We start from the raw sequence: 21,855 nt of genomic DNA on the forward strand, positions 1-21,855 counted from the left end.
CTAGATATCCAAAAACCAATGTACTTTCAGATACTCTTACAAGAACCACTAAACATATACCACCATGGGTCTTTACCCTCTCAACCACCCAAAGGTCAAAGGAAGATTCATTGCTGCAACACTGAGTTTTTGTGACAATATCAAGCACTTAGGATAGTCACTCCTTTTATGACAGTATCAAGATCAGATCGATACTGGACTGGGTAATAACAAAACCGCCAACAATGTATTTCTCATCTCAAATAATAAAGAGAATATAGGGCTGCATCTATGAAGAAATTTTTTTTTGGAAAAGACAATTTCCACCTACTTGGCCACCGGATTGGTTTTTGAGGTGTATTCAAAGCTTTTACTCCTTTTGTTGCATTTTCACTTGAAATATGGTTGAATTGGCTTTGTAAGCTCCTATATACTTGGCACATGTTCTAATAGAGTTAAAAGAGTCTCAAGACTACCATATAGTCATGCTCTACCTTATCCGGCCACTCAATTAGCTTCCCAAACTTATAGGACGTATGGTTTTATTCCTTATTTTGAGTTGAAATTGTCTTGGGTTAGATATAACTAAAATAAGCCATTCCTTCAACTACTTCAAAAATCGTCAAAAATACTTTATACTACTATCTACATGTGTTTCTATCCTTAAGAAGTCTAATTAGTGCAGGTGAAAAAACACCTAAGAGGTCATAGCTACTCCTTTTGACTTGGTAATATTCATGGTTTTTCTTTGTCTATTTAACTTCATTCCTTGCATCTTACCCACTATCTTGTAGCATACTTGTTTTCTTTTTTAACGAATTGCATTTAGTGGACTGTTGTGCATCTTTAAAATCATTTGACAACTTCAGGAAATGGTTTTCCTTCTTTATTACTTGACTATATCATTTAATATGCATGGATGGTATTATCATTTAATTTTCAAGATGGACCTTATATGGAGGGTCCTTGCACCTTTTCAAATTGAACTTTTGCAAAAGTCCAAATTTGGAGAGGAAATTCCTACTATTTGCGAATCCAACATTCATCTTTCAAATTTTAGGTCCAATTTCCATGAATAAGGGTTCCCAAGACCCTTATTCATAAATAAAAATGAGCCATGAGGAACATCATGAATAAGGGACTGAACCAAATTTATGGAAACATTGTCAAACCTAAGTACAATTAGGCATAAATAAGGCACGACCACTTAAATTGAGTCCAAACTTAGTGTATATTTTTAAAGAGATGCAACTTATGATGCAATATTTAGCCCACTCTTAGAAAGAGTATGAAATTATGCTCATTTACTCTTTGGAAAATATGGAGAAACCAAATATTCTTTAACCAAGATATTGAAGAGTCAAGATGACTACAAGTTTGGAAAGGTGGTAGCTCCCAAGACTTATGATATTGTCAATCTACAATATTGAGATAAAAGGGAAGTACAAAGTGAGTAATATGAGTAACATTAGTAACACACATGGAGCATGCAAAACACAAAGTTATGACATTTAGAACTAGTAAGATTCATATATTCTCACTAGGAACCATATCAAAAAGACAAGGCATAGATCTAGGACTAGTAAGATCCTTATATAGTTACTAGGAGTCATGTCAGAGACACATAAAAGCATGATACCCATGTTAGTAAGATCCTCTAATACTTAGTCATAGATTGCATTCTAACAACAAATAGAGACCTAATTGTGAAAGTTTGAGGTCCATTGGGAAAAAAGTTGTCATATTGTCATGACAACTTTTGCATTTCTTGTAGAAACTTCTTAAAAATATGGTTGGAAAGTTAGTTTATGGTGGTTTTATGTTGTAACACACTTGGATGGGAATAAATAGGCCTTTGGCATGCCATCCAAGAGTTTTTCTTAATGAAATTGGGGTTTTATGTGCATTTTTTCATGCTATGTATCATATCATGCTTGATGATAGACCTTTTTTCATGCTATGTATCATATCAGGGAAGAATTTGGTGGGAAGACCAAGAAATTGGTATTTTGAAGTGGTTGATGATAGAGAGAGGGGTGAGGGGACCCTATGCAACCTTCAGAAGGGTTTGTCGATCAAAACCAAATGAAATAGATTAAATTTCTATGATTGTCCTAAGGGTATTGATTGTCACAGTCATAGTTTTACTATTGATATTGTTTTTGTTTTGACAGAGTTGTGTTTGTAAAACCAAGTGTGGACATGTAATGAAGTTATGAGATGTCTTAAGACTACATCAATACTTAACAACAACATAGTTTGTAGGCACCTAAAATATGAAAGGACTACATATTGGAAGGCATGTGTGATGATGCCATGAAAGGTCTGATATCCCTATGCATCGAACTGAGAAAACCAGTGAAAGACAAAAAAAAATGCATTGAGAAGGCAAAAGGTTGAATTGCCTAATGTTTGTTGTTGAAGTGATGTGTGGGGACCCTACCAAGTCAAATACCTTGTTGTAGTTTCAAAGGGTGGAAAAAGAATAAGCATTTTATTTACCGTCCTAATAGACCATCCATCATAACAATTATTACCAATATTGATGTGTGCATTGCGAACAAAGTTCTAGAGGAAGCCTCTTTCTATTGTAATACTAAGTGAGTGTTTATGGACCTTCTGTAGGGTCCTCCTAGCCTAGAGTTAGGAGTTCAAAGCCTACATACATTGATTTGGCCTTGTGGCCATCAATGAGTGCTCACTCAATAGGACAAGTCTTGAGACTGACAATTTTGAAAGTGTGGCATTGTTGAGAGCCAACACTTATGTGTGAACCTTGTCTTCATGTATTATGATTAGTTGCAATGATACTTGACCCTATCCTCATGGTGTTGGCTCAATTCATATTAGTGTGTTTTGTTGAAGAAACATGATGTGAGAAGTTTGATGTGGAGGCAAGGGTAGAACTCAGTATTTCATATTAGGACAACAACCACATTGATTAGGCAAGTCAAATAAGGTCTCTCCAATGTTTAGGATACTGAATTCACATTAGACACTCATGGATTTCCCCAATTAGACATTAGTCAACTTAATATATTATACAAGGATTGCATACCGCAAAGCCATTAGATATGTTTTGAGATGAAAAAGAAGAGTTAAATGGTTTTGGTTCAATGATGATAATTTCTATTTTCAAGTAATTTAATTTGGTATATTATACTGAAACATGATTTCATAACTAACATTTCAACTTCTATATAACTAGTTCTATAGCTCGATTTTCTTGCCTGTGAAGAAAGACCATGTCAGACAATATAACCGAACAACAAAATACAGAGACAATTGCTAGATTGTGGTCTAACTTGAAAAGAAAAGGTGATGGAAAATGTTATTGTCTGTGCAAAATTTGTAAGGGGTTAACGACTAGAAGACTTATAATCAAAACAATGAAGAAACATTGTAGGCTGCATGGTCACATTGAAGGTGGACATGATTATCATCCATTGGTAAGTTTTTCATTATATCATTTTAACAATTTATATACATAATAAATCACATGATGATGAGATCATGATCATGGTTTATTTATGTTTATCAATTTTATATAGGTCGAGCACCCCGGAGCACATGGTATGGATCAACACAACCCAAAGAATATTGTTTTCAAAGTGGATGAACATGGTGGTGTGAATATCGAAGCTGAAGATAATGATCCCATGGAAGATGATGATCATGAGCTAGAAAACACAATTGAAGATGATGGTACAAATTCATTGATCCATGACACATTTAGTACTCGCGTAGCTGATCATGATGATGAAGATGACCTTGATGTTATTCATGACGTCCCTCTACTTGAGAAGGCATCTGAAGCCCTTTACAAAGGCTCGTAGACAACTCTTCTCTCCGTTGTATTGTTGTTGGTGAACATGAAGGTTATGAATGGTTTATCCAACATAACAATATCACGTATGTTAAGGTATGTCATATATGTCATAATAAACTGTGAATCATGTTGTACCATTAATATTCTTTATATTAACAAATTTTTTTTTTTTGCTATAGATTGGTAGGTGAGTTTTTGTTACCACCATCAAATAATCTACCTCGCTCATACCGAGAATTATCTGCCATTATGAAAGATATTGGAATGGAGTATCAAGCAATAGATGCTTGTCCCAATGATCATATTATATATCACAAACAACATGAATTTTGAACAGAATGCCTCGAATATCATATCAGTAGATATCAAACCGGTCAAATAACAAAAAGGGTTCCTTGCAAGGTTCTTCGCTATATTCCCATTATTCCACGTATGCAACGATTATTCAAGTGCACTAGCTTGGCACAATTTATGGATTACCATGCATGCAATAGAAGTTGAGATGATATTATTCGAATGCCTATGGATGGTTCAACATTTATGTACATAGAGGAAAAGTAGCCAAACTTTAAAGAAGAACTTCGTAATCTCAGGCTTTCATTGGTAGTGGACAGTGTCAATCCATTTGGAGAGATGAGATCTGTTTACTTAGTGTGGCTTGTTTTTGTTATCAACAATAACATTCCTCCATGGATGTCAATAAAGAGGGAGCACATAATGTTAGCAATGATTGTTCCAGGTATTTTATCATTTAAATATAGTCGTCTAAATTTAATTATAAATATTGCAGTAAAATGGTCATAATAATTATGTAATGTTTTTGTTCTTTCAATTAGGTAAGTACCAAGTTAAAGATATGAATGTATATATCGAGCCTCTTATCGAGGAGTTGCTAGATTTATATAATGGTGTCACTATGTATGACGTCTCTAGACCAATAGGACAAAGACAATTTCAATTCCATGCGATGCTTATATGGACAATACACGATGCCCCAGGGCTAACACATTTTTTTGGTATGTTATAGTGTTTAAGTTGTGCATGAACATTATAATTCAAAAAATTATCATATTTAATCCAATTATACATTAGCTTGTAGGTCTTCAAACAAAGGGAAAATTTGTGTGTCCTGTTTGTGGTCCAAAGATGAAATCTCATCATTCAAAATTTTTAGGAAAGCAGGTGTTTGATGAGTATAGGCACTTTCTCCACAAAAATCATAAGTATTGAAATACTGAAAAACATCTTTTCAATGGGAAAGAAGAGAATACATCAAATCCATGAAGAATGACACCTCACCTGTGGAAGTTGGAATATAATATAATTAATCGTCAAGGTAATGCCATTCCATCTATTGGTTTGTCATAAAACATCTTTTTTATTTTGTTTTGTTTACTGATGATGTGATTGATGATCATGAAGGTCATGAAGGAATAAATGACCACCTTCCTAAGGGACTAAAAAGTTATCCCTGACAATTTAGTAGGTTGCCCTACTACAAGCAGTTACAAATTGTTCATTTGTTTGATAGTATGCATATTGGAAAGAATATAACAGGGATAGTATGGAAAATATTGGATGGAAGGCGTGACAAAGAAAAAAATGTCAAAATATGTAGTGACATTCAGGATTCCATTCATGCAATGATAAATGTCATTCAATCAAATAGCCATGGAGACCAGATTAATATAAGTGAGCTTCCTTGGTTATTAACGGACCAACAAAGCAATGCTATAAAAGAAGTCATGAAAAATTTGATTTCCCATAGGATTTGCTGCGAACATAAACAATCTCATATCAAAGAAAAGTGAATTTGGGCTAGGGATGAAAATGCATGATTGGCATACCTTCATTAAGGTAATTCATGTTCTTGTGTTTTTAGTATGTATTTAAGTACTGTGCATATGTGTACTTTTCTTTGTATTATGTTACAAAAAAATGAAAAGATAATTTTATAATTGTTGCAGTACATTCTACCTCTATCTCTCCCAGACGATTCCGACAATAATGTCAAGCAAGTCATATATGATCTTCGAAAATACATGAGGTAAGTAGTGATATTTGTTCAGTTTGTTATATAGATATTATATTTGCTATTTGTTTTACTTGTTATGTAATATATTTTTTTGCATCTTGAATATCTTGTAGGTGGTTGTCATGTAAAGAAATCCATAAAGATGATATAAATTATTAGAAGAGAAAAATTCCTCATTTAATGTGTGAAATGCAAAAGTGTCTACCTCCAGCTTTTTTCAATGCACAAGAACACTACCTCATACACCAAGTTGAGGAGATTGAATTATGTGGACCTATACACACTAGGTCAATGTGGATGGTTGAGAGGCACTTGAAATTTTTAAAGGCTTTGGTTCGATAAAGAGCACATCCTGAGTGTTCTATGGTGGAGGGATATATGGTATACCAGACTATGGTGTACATTTCTGAATATCTTCCTAAGTTTGTAGTAAAGATCCTTGTGGATCGCATTTGGGATCCCAACCCCATTAACAAATTCAAAGGGGAGTACTTGATGGGGAAAGGTAGATTGAGGAAAGTGAGAGGTAATTATAAGATGTTATTGTAGTTAATTAATTCTTAATCTTCAAAATAAATCGATTGTAAGACGTCTATTTATTTTGTGTACAGTTGGTCGAAAGTGGGATGCACTACATTTGTATATTGCAAACAATATTGATTGGATGACAGTATGGATTGAACATTGTCAACATTCTGGACGCATGTTAACATGGGAAGATGTGGCTTCATTGGTTAAAGAAGCTCATCGTAATGGAGATTCCAATGTCACGCAAAGGGAAATTGATTTAGCATATGGTTTAAGAGATAAATAGGTATGTATAAATTTATTAATCACCTATATGTTTATCAACTCACAATGCAATAAATTTTACATGTTTGACATATCGCAGGTCAAACACCACAACGCTATGTGCTGCAATGGTCATAAATTTCGCAAAAAAAAGTTGGATGACACGAAGAAAACTTGTGATTCTTGCATCACTGCAGTCTTTGAGGTGACAAATATTTCATCGAGATGATGATGATGATGATGATGATGATGATGACCTTGATGTTCATGATGATGAAGAATGAAATGTATGAGGTATGCGTTTAGTATATTATCTATTTAATATTGACTTCTTGATAGAATTTTTTTTACATAATTAATTCATTATGTTTTGAATTATAATGCCATTACATAATTAATTCATGATGCATCTTTTAATATGGAGATGGAGATAGGGAGAGTGACTATTTATGTGACATTTTTTAAATTGTGTTTATTTATGGAAATTCGATTGTTTATTAGCTATGTGATCGATGTTGATTTAAAATACGTATGTGATGGATCACATGTTTATGATGATGCATATGACATTTTTTAAACTTTGTGTTTTTTTATAGAATGTGGATTGTTTATTACCTATGTGATGGATGGTGATTTATGATACATATGTGATGAATTACATGTTTATGATGACACATATGTGATACTAATTGTGATGCTCAATTACATATATGATGACACATCATGTGATGCTTATGATACGTATGTATTTATTGTTTATCAACTTACAAATGTAGTAATGCTTATGATGCTCAATTGATGGTCTTGATTTCAGGTATAGTCCCTATGTGATGTTGTCACCCTTGGTGGGAATAGGTCATTGACTACAGACATCATCAACCATTTAGTTGAGGATCCTGCATAGTCTACATAAAGTAAAGGTAAGGAATTAAAAAATTTACAATGATTTTGATGACAACATCTTTTTATTATTTAATACTCTTTTTATCGACAAAGTTCATGTTGTTCATGTTGTGTACTATGTAATTTTCAGCTAACATAAGATAATTGAATTACATTGTACAGGACCCTGAACCCCTTTGACGAGGATCATGCATAGTCTCATGGATGGATAGGTATAACTAGTCAATACACCCTATACAAACAGTTTATTTTTTTAAATTACTTGGAAAACAAACTTCCACAGTTTTTCAAACCTCGACATTAACAACAAATCTAATACAATTATCAACACTTGAGGCCCTAGTTGGACTTATTCCAATTTTAATCCCAAAATCAACTTTAGGGCTGACTTCTTCATCAACATTACCCTCATTTGCAAAATTTCTCTCTCATTGCCAATTAACTCGCTCATTTCATGGAGTGTAGGTACCCCCAAATAGGTATTTGTCAGATCTATCTTCATCGAGTGAGGAAAATGCAGGAATAGAAAATGAAAGTGGCACATGTAGTAGGTCTACAATAGGGAGATCAACAAGAGGTCAAAAGATTATAAGAAAATTCAATAAATGCATGAAATTTTTCCTTGCTCAAGGGGGGTCATGTTCTTATGATGATGAGACCAAAGGCAACATTGAGGTGCCACTGAGGTACAAACATCTACAGAAACAATGGGTGCCCAAGGAACTTCCTCCAATAAACACCAATTTTTGTGTTAACGATAGGATATATCGCATAGCGGCTTCGTCGTTACATTGTTTAGGATTATTTTCCATGGACGACATAAAAGTCTGTTACAATAGAGTTGCTAAATTGATGGAGTTTGTTGGACCTTGTTGCAATTACAATAATTGGATGCGTTAAATATAAAAAAAAGTATGCGTAGGTATGCACTGTCAGCAAATTATATACAACATAAAGATAATGATCAAAGTAAACGAGTGGCTGTATACATTGATGGTCGGCCAAAAGCAACAGGGAATATTGCAGGTTTTATAAATAGTACGTGACCTAGATCAACTAATAAACAACCCAATTGCATATTTGAGGCGCGCGAGGGAAATTGTGTATATGTATGTGCGATAAAATCAATAAGTGCAGGCAAAGAGCTTCTAATAGATTACAATTTGAATCGTATAGATACAAACAAAGTTAATATGGGGGTGGTACATACTATATACCATTTAAATTAACCAACCTCCAATTAATGAATCCAATATAACATTTTATTATGAAGTTTTTTTGCTAAGTTTATTGGTTTAATTTCGCTAACGTTTTTTATATTTTTTCTTTGTCACAGGGCGACATGGATCCATCACATATCGCAGACAGGGATGTAGGTTGTGACACTTCTACCGAGTAGGTAAACCTCATTGTAATTGTACAAATTAGATAGAAGCAAACTGTTACATTATTATGTTCTTTTTTTTAGTGATTTATACTAATTTTGTAATTGTTAATGATATTCTTGACACAAACGGATGTTCGGGGAAAGGGGAAGGGAGTTGCAGTACCTGAGCACCTCTCAAGGGATGTGGAATCATTAGGGTTAAGCGATGATGACCCTAAAGATTCCACACACCTTATGAAATTCTTTAAAATGCCTCTTAGAAAAATTAGAAAAGAGAGTGTTGCTTTGGCAGCAGTACATCCTATTACTGATGAGATACGTGAGAGGGTGGAATTATTGCTTCAGACAACAGAAAACTTGCAAGTAAGCAGTAATGAAAGCTTTAATTATAACAAAAGTTCAATAATGGTTTATATTTTATTGCCTTTTATGTCATTAACTAAAATATGTACGTATTGTTTTTACAACAATTTATCCGCCCTCACAAAAGTCGTTGCCATGATCAGGGTGTTGCAAGATCTTCAGGAGATGACGATTTTCTTGTATTATCTCTTTCTTGGCTTATCACTATGAGTACCCAAAACACATCATACTTGATACTGTCAATTTTCAAAATAAAGGTTCATCCTTGTTTACAATTCTTGCACTTTTCATATATTTAATGTTTGATATATTTAATGTATTATTCTTTAGGTGTTGTCAATGTTTCTATACAAATGTCATGATCACCTCATCAGAGGTTACCCTCACCTGTATTGCCGACTGCAATGTCGGCAACACGTAGCATGCATACATCCTCTATTGCACGTCATATTGGCCCACCCACTATTGGTAGATCCCTCTTTTGCTCTATCTTTTGTCATGTGTTTATTTCCCTTCAAGCGTTCTTTCTTGAATTCTAATTCCATTTCATAGTGCATTCATTTTTTGCAGGAGGAGATGCACATGAGGATGTGCCAGAGGCGACTACTACTGATAACATACCATCTTTTCTTAGATCTTCTTGTATTGCTAGTACGGGAACGTTGCAGGCCATATTGGTGGTGAGCGACAAAGAAATGATTCCCTTAAAGATACAAAAGGTTCCAGGTACTTTAAAATTATTATTATATATACTCTAATTGTAATTTACTTTATGATCACTCATTTTGGACTAATGATTCCATGAATTTTTTGTAGGCAATGATATTTTCAATAAACATCTTAGTGACATTGCATTGCAGATATTTGGGCCCACCATACGTAAAAGGTGGTACATCATATGTGAACTAATCCTAATCCACTATTTTGATTTCATATCATTGCTAGAATAGTTTTCCTTTGATCCATTTCTTGAAGTGTAATAAATGTAGCTTCAGTTCATTTATGAATCTAACAGGTTTGTTTTTGCTTTAAAAGGTGGAATGACCAAGAAAAAAGGTTAAAAGATGAATTGACAAACCAAATGGTTGAGTGGTTTGGAAATGACACCTTTGACAAAACCAAGCTCCTTGAAAAAGCTGGCACATATCTAAAGTATGTGAGGGACTGTAGCGTCCTAAAATTGCGACACTTGTAATTTCGACCGCATTTGGGTCTTCACGATGGCGACGCAACATGCAACCTGAATGGAGACCCCGAAACCTGATTATGACACCAAAAACTGCATTTTCTTGCACCCTGGCCTGAACCTCCTTTGCACCCTGCTGTCCCGGGAGGTGGGACCAGAGCGCCTGGTCCCCCAGGACCATGGCGCCCAGCGCCCTGGTCCCTGGGTCCTATTTTGGGCCCGGTCTCTTTTGGACTTCGGGTCTTTATGTTTGCAAATTGGAAATTAACATTTCCTGGTCGGCCTAAGGTCGGGAAAATCAGTCTATCAGCCCTAATTGACAAGTATATAAACTACATTTTCCTCTTTCATTCGATATGATGGAAAAAGCGAGGAAACTATACTCAAGCATTCAAGCATTCAAGCATTCCTTCAAGCAATTGATCATTCTAAGTCTCCATTCAAGGCTAAGTGTTGCATTCAAGACAAGGATTCAACCATTGAAGAGGAGATCACATACTACATGCTACATACAACATACAACAATACAACAAACAACAACATCTATACCTTCGCACATAAGGATACAAACATCCTTACAACAAGGTATTAGTACTTGTTTTACATTACATTTACAACATTTCTCATTTCTTGGTTAATTCCAAAACTGGGGTTTGACCTAAGGGCAAACCCCTAATCCCTAACCCCCCAATCGTCTTTGCTTTTCTGTGTGTAGGTTGCAGGTACGCGGCTGAAATTGAAGATCTGGAATCCTTGTGCAGAGACGAACAGATCCCCCTTTGTTTCGCGGATTTTTCGGAGGACCGTGTGCACGTCGGGCGCCATCGTCCCGTCAACTTTTGCTCAAATTTGCAGGACAGCGCCGTCTCAACATTTTACTACTAATTCCAGGTCCGTAGCTTCATATCATATCCCTATCTCAGTTTATAAGCGAATCTTTATCACTTTCTATGCATTCCTAGCTTAATTCTTCTATCAACATTCTTTACAAAAGAGGGTAGCCTTGCTTTCTTAACCCTTGAAACACATTTAGCATCCAATCTTGCATCGTGTGGGATTGGATCTTGTGGGTTTCAACCCCTCTTTTGAATGTAAAGTCTCTCCCCTAAGTGAAAACCATCAACCCTAGTGAATCTCCCTTCTCTCTCCTTGGAGTTGGAAGAGGGGAGAGCAACTAGGGTTCGATTGCAATTTTCCACTTTACAGGGACCAATACAGGACCCATTTAGAGAGGAACCTAAAGTACAAGCATCCCCCATGATTTCAGAGAGGGAGTGGAAGGACCTGATTTTGGATGCCAAGGAAAGAATTGAAAGGAAAAAAGGAAATACACCACCGGGCACTAGAAGAAGGTATGGGATACTATTAAGAATGTAATTATGTACTAATTAATTACTCTTTATATCTATATAATCTAACATATTTCAAACTTTTTACAGACTGAGGGACACGTCAAAGGCAACCAAGGCAAGACAAGAAAAGCATGGGCAACACAAACTCGGCTCTAGTGGTTACATGAAACTTGCTGCATGAATTGTAAGTATCTCATGTAAACGAAATATTGCATCAAAATATTAATAAATTGTAAACATTTTTTTTATCAAACAATGCAAGCAAAATTCACGATACCAAGCAAAAATGCAGGGCTCTGAATTCAATAGAGTGCCCATAGAAGATGACAAGAGAATTGCCTACCAGCAAGACTATTCAGCCATGGCTGATCAGCTACAAGAATTGAGTGGGCATACACAACATTCGAGTGCATCCGTCACACAGGTAAATATGCTAAATGGAAATAGTTTCAAATTGAATACTTTACCAATAATCTAATTGATGTTGAGTTCCAACATAACATGACTATATTTGTTTTAAATAAGCAAACAATGATAACAATGTGCATGACATTGGAATGCAGCCTGCTAATCATGAAACACCACTTGCACATGAAGGTCCTGATGTGCATCCCAGTAGTGGAGGTATTCATTTGCTATTCAAATTTATTTATTTAGCTATTAATACAATTAAACATCTTAATTTGTAATTAGAGTAGTAATTAATGTAACCTTTTTTGTTAATATTTTAGAGCATGTAGTCGGTGGTGACCAAGTGGAGCATGATCTGGGTACACAACATCAGGAACGTGATGTTCCCCACTCAAGTAAAGAGGACCACTGTATTCCTTTAAACAAATGTAATTGCAATTGGTGTTCAGCATTAATGTAACCTTTAGTATTTCAACTCCAAATGATCTAGAGGGTGTTCATCATGTTGAGGTTGAGGCTACACAAAATGATGTGGCCCCATCAGGTAAAGAGCGCAACAGTTATGTTCTCTAAATTAATGAAATACTTGTAACAATAATTTTTTTTTTTTTGAATTTAACCCATTTCTTTGTTATTGCAGAGGACCCCCCTTCACTTCAGTGTCCTCATCCTCATTATAGGACTAGGCATACATCGAGATCATGAGCAGTTGGCAGAACATCTGCAGAGGGGGGAAAAGATGAAGAAACCGATGTTCCACTTAGTCTTTTCATAGATTCAAAGAAATTATTGTAATCTAACTTATTTGATAATGACTGATTTTTATGTGTTAGTGAATGTAATTATGTGCTAATTAATGGTTATGGATGATATGTGTTAATTAATATTGATAAATGTTGTGTGTTAATTAATGTTAATCAATGTTATGTGTTAATGAACTTTATGTGATATTAATGAATGAATGCTATATTTTATTAATGGTGGAAGGAATGAGTGAATGAATGTTGTAAGATGTTAATGAGGAATTTAGAGTGATGTTAGGGTGGGGGGGGGGGGGGGAAGAGCTTCCACCTTCATGTGGTTGGCCCTGTTAAGTAGAGAATATTGAACTATTCTCGAAACCAAGCGAAGCTCAACAAGATAACACACTTTTCAATATTTCATTATGTTGCACAGTTAATCTTATTGAATAATGTATATTGAATCTTAATTGTAGGGTCCAACAGAGCCAACATGAACAACAACACCACAAGTTGTTGGGTGTAATGAACTCCCATATTGTCTTGTTTGTACACAAACAATATGAGTTGCTTCTAGTGTTGATATCCAAGGCGGGACTACAAAAGTTATGAATATGCCTCATCCTTGTAAGTTTTTTTATTACTTGTAAGTCATGAATATCCCTCATCCTTGTAAGTTTTTTTTATTACTTGTAAGTCATGATTATTGCTCTTTAGTCGATTAAAATCATTTCATTGAATGCAAATCTTGATTATTATAAAGTGATATCTGCACTATCAATATCAATTCCAAATTGAAACCCTTTCAGTGCATGCATGTTGTTTGCCAAAATGTCATCTCAAAAGTATCAGCAAACAAACATTGGAATTCACAAAATCAAGAAAGACAAACTGAAAATTAGCAGTAGAGCATTCAAGTAAACTGTTTGTCAAGAAGCATAGTTGAAAAGGTGCAAAAGAAATTGGTTTCAAAACAGGGGTAGACCATTACAAATTGGCAACTTGGCATCACTTCTCTTCTTACTTCTCCTCAACCCTCTTGCTCTACACTCTCACTATCACATTAAGCACACATCGAGTTATAAAATAACTAATTGTGATACATCAATATGTGAAAGTTTAATGACCTAGATATTAGGACTGTAAAATACTATATTGTATCCTAATTCTTAAAATAACCCTTTTTGTGTGATGTGTGAAGTAAAATACACAACTAGGAATTATGTTGAGTCAAATGAAAAATTGGTACTAACCATGGAAGCTGAGGATAAATCATGAACAACATATCTGAAGCAACACAGGAATGAATCAAGTGCAGATGAATGCTAGGAAATAAAGTATAAAACAATGAAAAATTAGGTAAGAAACTAGGTGACAATAAACCATAAACAACTTGAAATAATCTATAATTAATGATCTATGTGATCCGTCAACCTGTGACTATGAAATGTAATCTGCAAATAGTAAAGTTGTGGACCATTAAGAACAAGAATAAACTTGTTAGTAGATCTAGCATTTCTTGTCAATCAATCATCAAAGAACTTGTGATCTGCCATGCACCATGTATGTTGTATACCATATCTATATACAAACATTTTGTATCGAGTAAACTACACTTATTGATTCATTGAACTTGTTTTGCTTGGATCCAAACACGACGAAAACATAACCATTAATCCTAATAACCTGTGAACCATGGAGTGCAAACTAAATGGAATCATGTCCAAAATTTTGGTTAAAGCAATCTAGGGAAAATAGTGGGATTCCAATTATCCTTCTCAAAACACCATCATTGAAACTTCCATTTTCAATATACAAAAAAAACTCTGTTTTTTTACCCATTTTACTCCAATATATTTTTTTCCTAAATAAAAGTTGGATTTATATTAAAAGAGCTAAATATTACAAAACCATTTCAGCACAGTTTATATCCGTATCATTTATCACTAATTCTTTTTTGACAGATTGCTGTCTTTTTCCAGTGGCAGTGTTGTAGTATTGATTAATGTGCTACATCATAATGTGATCAACGTAAAAGAAGTACTAAATTTTACCTAATATTTCTTTTAAATTGAGGGGTGAATTAGCTATATCCTCTAAACCAAACATTATTTTATCATATTTATTGTCAGCATTCCTTCAGTACCTGTTTGTGAATATTTAGGGTGACATGATTACCATCCTCCCCTTTGTACAAAATTATTGATTACATGAAATGGATTTTTTATGTCATTTTGCAATATACCATGGTTGTATATGTTTATACGTAAAGTTATGAATCCAAAATTGTCATCCAAAATTGTCAAATAGATGTTACATAGATAACAGTCTTTCCTTCTTGCTATCTATTACAGACAATAGAAAAGTTTCCATTGTCCTTTAATTCTCGTATACATTACTTGAACCCAGTCTATGTGTCTTTATGGTCAAAGTCATAGAATTTCAGCAATTTAATTCTTAGTTTATAGCAATATCCTATTAGCAAGCTGACTCTAGCGAAGACAAATTTGAAAGAATTCATAAAACAGGAGTTGTCAATGACATATACTGATGCTTGAGTTTTATGTTTCTTTTGTTATAGGCTCCTTTGATGTAAGGGATAAAGAGGATTGATGGATACGAATATGGGTTAAGAAGGGGGATATGATTATCCTCCCAAGTGGAATCTATCATCGATTTACCCTTGACACAAACATCTACATTAATGTAAATGCTCTTTTATCTCAAGAAAAATCACTATAAATCATTTCTTATATTGTAATGGACACCCCTTGTTCGGCACTAAATTTATGTCCTTTTTACTTAGTGTAATTTTGTCAAACAGTTGGCTTGCAAGCTGAGTACTGGATTTTTTTGGTTCTTGATTTGCAATAGGATAACTTAGATAAATTGATATTTATTGTAAAGCTTTCAAAGTTTATTCAATATAAAAAACAACCAGACATATCAAATACCAAAAACAAGAAGATTAATGCTGATGGTATTTATTTAATTCCAACCCCAAGCATACAAATCAGATCTGAAGAATATTATAGACCATATAATAAACAAATTCAAACCTGAACTCCACAAGTATAGAACCTGTTGAAAACACTGTTCACATTACCATTCACGTTACTGTTCATGGCATTGTTCACGTTACTATTCACGACATTGTTCACGGCACTGTTCATGCACTGCTCACAGCAACTCATATATCTTCACTATCACCTTCAAACTGCTCCAAAATCTTCTTAAATCTGCCCTATGAAAATCTAATGAACCCAGTGTGTTTCCTAAATGAAAACACCATAAATTCTCCTAACTGTATCTCACAATAGCGAGAAGAATGTTGACCAAGATGGATTTCGTCCTCCAAGCCCAACAAATCAGATTTCTCAAGAAATCCAACAACAAGATATTAAATCTTCTCCAAGCATACCCCAAAAGAGAGCTCTCAACCTCAATTTATATCTTCTTCCTGGATGCAAACACTTCATTTCCTCAATGTGGGATAATACATTTTAGAATAAAATATTATTTCCCACAATGTACATATTAAAGGGAACTTTTAATATTTTAAACATTACTTTATATTCCCAACCTTATAATATAACGATAAAGTTAAATATTTAATTTAACTTTACACTTTATTGTTAAATATTAAAACATTGTTGACAATCCCTTTAAATCATTGTCGCCTTCAAATATTTTTTACTGATAATTATGCCAACCAAGGAAACACTAAAAATTTCAAGTCACTGCTTGGAGACTAACTTACTATAAATAGTAAGTGTCTAGAAACCCTGTCAGAGCAACACCGATTGGCCTAAAACTGAAAACACCTACGCCAAAACACCTTAGGATCCCACCAATGTCCTTGTTATCCTTTGAGACCATGTCAGAATAGGCTAACGACACCCCATATCATGTTGCGCTACAAAGGGGACATTACAGTCTGCCCCCCTTGAAATTGCTTGTCCTCAAGCAAATTCGGTCCTGAATGTTGTAATACCTGCTCATTCTCCCATGTAGCATCCTCATCTGGCAGGTCTCTCCATTTCACCAAGTATTCCTTAACGATTTTGTTCTTGAGTGTCCTTTCCCTGGCATCTAGAATAGCTGCAGGGATCAACACTAGTCTCCCTTCCTCGTCTAACAGAGGTAAATCTACTGAAGGCACCACACCCTGACCAATGGCTTTCTTAAGCCTCGATACATGGAACACATTGTGCACACGGCTACCCTCTGGAAGCTCTATCTCATAGGAAACCTCACCTACCCTGCGAATGACTCTATAGGGGCCATAAAATCGGGTCTCAACTTCTCTGCTCCGCTCTTCTTGAGCGATGACTGTCTATATGGCTGTAACCTCAAATACACCATGTCACCAACCTCAAAACTGCACTCCACCCTGTGTTGATGAGCATACAAATTTTGCTGATTTTGTGCCTGCTGTATATTCTCCTTGAGCACCCTCAGGATGTCCTGACTATCCTGCAATGAGTCTCAAACTTTGGGTACTCTGATATCACCCAAGACTATGTCAACAAAGCTTGGCACCTCGTAGCCATAAAGTGCCATGAAGGGTGTCATCCTGATAGACATATGATATGTCATGTTGTAAAAAATATTCCCCCATGTGTAACCATCTCACCCAGGCCCTCTGTTGTGCAGTCACATAATTTCGCAGATAACCCTCAACCCACTTATTCACAATCTCTATCTGACCATCCATCTATGGATGATAACTAGTGCTGGGTGTGAGCTCCGTACCACACAACCGAAAGAGCTCCTGCCAAAAAGCACTCAAAAATCTGCTATCCCGATCACTCACTATAAACCTGGGCAACCCATGCAATCTAAATATCTCCTTTTAAAAGAGGTCTGCCACCTGTGCTGCTATGTAAGTAGATGGTATAGCAAAGAAATGGGCAAACTTTGTCAAGCGGTCTACCACAACATATATACAATCTCGCCCTTGCACTCTAGGTAGTCTGGTGATGAAGTCCATGGATATGCTTTCCCACTTCCTATTTGGAATGGGCAAAGGCTGAAGCAACTCTACAGGGAAAGTGTGCTCTCCCTTATTCTGCTAACATACTGCACACTCCTTCACATATCTCTGCACATCATCCTTAAGTCCCCTCCAAGTAAACCTTTCATGGATCTACCTGTAAGTTTTGAAGATCCCAGGATGTCCAGCTGTAGGCGCATCATGGAACGCCCTTAAAATTTCCCCCTTGAACAGTGATGTAGGAATCAAATAAATCCTATCCTGAAATCTGATCAACCCATCCAACACCATATACCTATCATCCTGTATGGTACCTGCAACTATCCCAGAAGCCCAAGTATCCCCTGCATACTCTACTATAATCCGATCTCTCCAATCCCCTGAAATCTCAACTAGAGTGCAAACATGCGGTCTACTGGATAAAGAATCGACCACCATATTCTTCTTCCCTTTGACAAACTCTATGTCAAAATCATAAGCCTGTAATTTAGTGATCCATTTTTGCTGTCTGTCATTAAGATCATGCTGGCTCATAAAATATTTTATGCTATTGTGATCAGTTTTGATCACAAACCGTCCACCTACTAAGTATGATCAGAATTTGGCCAATGCATGCATTATGGCCAACATCTCCTTGTCATAGATAGAATAGCTCCTCTCAACACCTCGGAGCTTCCTACTCTCGAATGCAATGGGATGTTTCTCCTGCATCAATACTGCCCCTATCCCATCACCCCAAGCATCACACTGAAGTTCAAATGGCTTCGTGAAATCTGGTAGAGCTAAAACCAGACAAGATGACATCGCTTGTTTGAAGTGGTCAAAACATCGTTGAGTTGCTTCTGTCCATACGAAGGCTCCCTTTTTAGTGAGGTCTATCAAAGGTGCTGCAGTCTATGAAAACCCTTTAAGCTGTGTGAGGTTCGTGGGAGTAGGCCAATCTACTATAGCTCTAATCTTTTCAGGATCAACCTGAACACCATCTGTACTAATGATATGCCCAAGGTAGAGAAGCTCAGTCATGCCAAACTCACATTTTGATTCCTTGGCATACAATGACTCCCTCTCTAGAATGAACAACACCTCCTTAAGATGCTGCAGATGCTCTTCCCAAGTCCTATTGAAGATCAAGATGTCATCAAAGAAAATCAAGATGAATCTTCTCAACTGTCCCTAGAATGCCCGATTCATACAACTCTGAAAAGTAGCAGGTGCATTGGTTAGCCCAAATGGCATAACCAAAAAATCAAAGTGACCATAATGACATCGGAAAGCAATTTTCTCAATGCCCTCTGCCCTCATCTTGATCTGATGGTATCCAGACCGTAAGTCTATTTTGGTGAAAAAGCATGCTCCATGCAATTCATCAATCAACTCATCAATCCGAGGAATGGGATATTTGTTTTTTATTGTTTTCTTATGCAATGCCCTATAATCGATGCACATGCGCATTGTCCCATCCTTCTTCTTTACCAAAACTACAGCTAAAGCAAAGGGGCTTTTGCTAGGCCTAATGTGCACCATTTCCAACAACTCCTTAATTGCCTTCTCTATCTCATCTTTATGTTTCTTAGGATGACGATAGGGAGTGATCATCACTGGTTTGGCTCCCTCCTCGAGCTCAATAACGTGCTCTGCACCCCTGTCAAGAGGAACCCCATGAGGAATATCATTGAATACCTTGGCATGTCTGTCAAGAATCTCCTGTATATCTGGTGGATGACTCTTCACCTGAGGCTCCAGTGAAGATGGCATAACTAAGCGCTCTATTGCCCACTCTATGTCATTATGCCAAAAAAGTCTCTCCATTCTCGTCAAAGAGACTACCCTACAACTCCGATCTAAAAGTTCCCTGAGTACAATAGTCCTACCCTCATGCTAAAAACCTCATTTCTAACTTTGCTAGGTTGAAAGTGAACTCAACCAATGATGCCATCCATGTCATACCGAGGATGACGTCGTAATCTCTCATGTCCACAACATAGAAATCATCCTCGAACTCATAGCCATCTCCAAATCTAATGTGAAGATTTGAAACCTTCTGAGTACATAATAGCTTTTGGCCATTAGCCACCATGACTCTAAAATGATCATGCTCCTCTATCTGTAAGCCTCTCCTGGCTACCAACTGTGTATCTATAAAGTTATGTGTAGCCCCAATGTCGATAAGAGAGATCACCTTCTGTCCCTGGATAGTACCTCTCACCTTAAAGGTGTTTTCCTTCTGAGCCCCTGTTAATTGTGCCAATGATCTATCATCCCTAGTAGTGCTTCTCCTCTCTGTAGTACTATTCTCATCTGAATCAGAGTGTTGATCCTCCCCTTCTATCGGTGACTCCTCGACTGAGAAGTACACCATCTGTTTGGCCTTGGCCTTGAGAGGACATTTGTGAGATAAATCCCACGACTCTCTACACTGGAAACACAACTTCTTCTTTCAAAGGTCATTAAGTGTCTCATTGTCTAATCTCTTAGACTCTTCTTTGGGCTGGGGATTCTTCTTATCTTTATCCTTCTTGAAGTGGGAATCTTTGGACTGAAATCTACTTCTCTGTGAAGATGGTGCCAAGTCCCTAGCTTTCTTAATGGCCTCCAAGAGAGAGGGTGGATCATGTCCCTTAACCCAACCACGAAGTGGCTCAGGTAATCCGTCAACAAAGAGTACCACCAATCTCCTAGCTGATATGTTAGTAACAAGGACTGATAAACACTGGAACTCAGCTATATATGTCTCCACTGGACCCCATTGTTTAAGTTGAGCTAATTCCTTGAAGTGTAATTCAGGATCCTTAGTGTCAAACCTCTCAATCAGCCTCTCAGTAAACTCCACATATGATGTAATCTGGTTGTGTCCCAAAGTCACCATGCCATTATGCCAAGACTCATGTGCAATACCATCCAAGTGTATCGCAGCATACTTAATGGCCTCCTCCTCAGGCATAGGATTCATCTACAAATAAGTATCCACTTTTTGCACCCAAGCATGTGCTGTAGTTTTCCCAGTAGCATCAAAATATGGTAGGGAGAGTTTCCCTACTTTCTTCCTCAACTCAAAATTTTGATTTCTATCACCAACTCTAGGCATGTGTCTCATTCTCACGTCCATATAATCCCTGAGTGTTATGGCTGCTTGGAAGTCAGGTCCACTACCTTCCCAATCACTTCTGAATTGGTCATGAAGCTCTGTGATCTGAGGTTCGTTTGCTGGCCGGAACTCTAGGTGGAAAGGTAGGTAATAAAGGTCTAGAACTCACTGTTCGAGCTAGGCGTGCAACATGTCTGAAGTTATCAGCTTCATTACCATTTTGTCCCCCATTATTTCCATTATGATTGCCATTATTATTGTTGCCTTGAGCTGCGTTATTGTCATTATTACCATTGTTGTTTCCATTATTAGCACCTCCCTGATTCACATTGAGGCCCATTTGTCTAGCCATCATTTGCAACATCATGTCCATTCTCTAAGTTGTCTACTACTGAACCTGCATGAATTGGTTCATCATATTGAAGAACCTCTCTTCATTTGGGTCCCCTCTTTCACCCATGTTTTGTTTGAAGAAAATCTCTTCCGATTCCGTGTGACTATCCTCAATATCAATTTGAATGGAAGAACTGGATTGTTCACTCTGACTATCCGGATTTCTATTTCGTCTGGCCTTGGTATTGCAGAAATTATAATGACCATGTTGCATGCTCAATCATACATTCTGGACCTATTTTATTTCTGCAATATGTTTTGAAAGTTTCCCACAAGATGGCAGAATCTTTTGCTCTGATACCACTGTAATGGACACCCCCTGTTCAACACTAAATTTATGTCCTTTTTACTTAGTGTAATTTTGTCAAACAGTTGGCTTGCAAGCTGACTACTGGATTTTTTTG

The sequence above is a fragment of the Cryptomeria japonica genome, chromosome 3 (assembly GCF_030272615.1).
Source record: "Cryptomeria japonica chromosome 3, Sugi_1.0, whole genome shotgun sequence".
NCBI classification, from domain to species: domain Eukaryota; kingdom Viridiplantae; phylum Streptophyta; class Pinopsida; order Cupressales; family Cupressaceae; genus Cryptomeria; species Cryptomeria japonica.